This window comes from Rattus rattus, chromosome 1 (assembly GCF_011064425.1).
Source record: "Rattus rattus isolate New Zealand chromosome 1, Rrattus_CSIRO_v1, whole genome shotgun sequence".
Classification (NCBI taxonomy): domain Eukaryota; kingdom Metazoa; phylum Chordata; class Mammalia; order Rodentia; family Muridae; genus Rattus; species Rattus rattus.
Window position 1 is genome coordinate 80,120,056 of NC_046154.1, and position 2,383 is coordinate 80,122,438.

Genomic DNA, 2,383 nt, shown 5'->3' on the forward strand with positions numbered 1-2,383 from the left:
TCCTGAGAAAAAGTGAGCCTGAGCCAGCAATAACTCTGGTGATGCCAGGAGGTCCAGCAGGAATCTAGGCTGGGAAGACTGCTGGTACTGCACTGCACAGGCATGAACTTCAATCCAGGGCATGGAATGAGTAGAAGAAAAGACAAACCCTACCTGGGACCACAGGCAAGGCAGGAGTGAGACAGGCTATGCCCATGTGGCACCTCCAGTGATGCCAGGTGAGAAAGAAGCACAACACTACCTCGAGAGCAGCACTATTAGGCTTGGACACAGAACCAGCTCAAGATGACCACCTATCCAGCACCCTGCAGTCCTATGGGCCTGATCATGCCTGAGATAACACTTGACCCCATGGCATAATCCATGAGCAGTGCATAGCACTCCTGAGATCTTTAGTGAGATGACCCCCAGACATTCATAGACCCTGGGTGTAACTGAAAGAAGCAGACAGTTGTGGAGAAATGGAAGAGAAAGAGAATCTGAAGGATGTGGACACAGTGGAAAGAAGCAAACCTGGAGGCCCAAGAGCAGGGAGGGGATAGCCTGATGTTATCTCGATGATATCTGGAACCATGGTGTAGGTTCTGCCTGTGCTGTCACCAGGCTCAGATCTGTCTCTTGCAGTGTGACTCTGGTAGCACTAAAGGCAGAATGGCTATAGTCTTGGATTTTGCCTTGAGGACATGTTGATGTCAGAGGGTTGCCAGGAGTTTGGCATCATGATATTCTAGCTCTAGGGGGAATGAGAGCAGGAGATCTAACCCTGTCTATAACCTCCCCAACAGTCTTGGGCACAATAGAGCTTGTCTTTGGTAATGTGTGTTATAGACTCCATAGAGTGGGGAGTGAATTCACAGGACAATCTTGCGGTTCTAAGTTTAGGTGATTACAAGTGGATGAGGAGAAATGCTCTCCTCCCTTTGTTGGCTCTCACAACTTCTGGTGCTTGGGGAGAATTGACTCAAGGTCATGAATGGGAGGACAGGCCCTGTCCAATATTGCTGGCCTGAATGACTTTGGAAGAGGGGACCCGCACATCACCTAAGCAGCAGGAAAGAGCTGGCCCTGGTTGTTGGTGTTGCTCATGAGCCAGCCCTGAAGGCCTGATAGTGGGAAAGTTATCAGGCTGACCAGCTCAGATACCTCTCAGGCTGAGACCCAGGACTTTGAATTAACCCACACCAACACTCCACACCATCAGTGAACTTTCTGAGCAAGTGCATAAGGGATCAGTCCTGGCTCAGACCTCCATTACAATGGCAATAACAGCATTATCCTAGAGAGGCCATCCCAGTGAGTCTCCAGTTTTGATAGAATAGTACAAGCCAGAGGCCTCATTGGGGACTAACACAATCACTACAATGAACACTTGCAAACAAAGAAGTGTGAAGCAAAGGGTATGCTATGGGACATACTAGAGTTTCTATAGCTAGTTTTTCTTTCCTCTCTTGAGTGAAGATTGCAAAAGTGGAATGCAGTTAAAAGGGAGGAGGTGCCTTATGTGAAATTCACAAAAAGCCAATAAAAACTTTTAAGAAAGGAATTAAGTGATTAAATTTGGCATATTTCAGGATAACTCAGGTAATAAGCTTAAGACTTCTAATTATATTTTCTATATTCATAGTTGGAGGATTTATTTATTTAATGATATACAAATGTTTGTGGATTATGCCTAGCATTCTACTTCAACCTACCTATTTTCTTAGCATGGTACTATTCTAGTAATTTGACTATGACAATATGTTTGCACAATATATTATGTGATATATTGTTTAGCCATGAATCATAATTAAGCAAACTGAAATCACTTAAACATGACATGGCAAAAAGTAATGTTTCGATCACTGAAACAAAAAGCCTAACAAGACTGCAAAAGGCAGAAAATATTTTAATGATCACTTTCCTGTTTGTGGTGACTTGGATCTCCACTTTCCTAGGCTTTTAGAAAGGCAGAATATTATGGAAGAACTGTGTGACAGATCATTTCCTGGAAGCCATGCCAGCAAGCAAATGGTGTAAAGAAAAATCTAGTTGTTGTTGTTGTTGTTGTTGTTGTTGTTGTTGTTGTTGTTGTTGTTCTTGTTCTTGTTGTTCTTGTTGCTTGTAATATCAAAATTCATCTTCTAAAATTCACTGACTTATGGGTCCCAAAATTTGTTTCTTCATTCATGAGGTCAGAGTTGTCATGATTCAATCATTTCCCACAAGCCTCACTTCTCATTACTTCTATATTAGAAACTAACTTATATACACATGCACATTTTGGGGATATATCTGATCTATTTCATGATATAGTCATCATTACCCTAACTGTTACCTGAAGCTTTCTGAGAAAATGTGTGTGTGTGTGTGTGTGTGTGTGTGTGAGAGAGAGAGAGAGAGA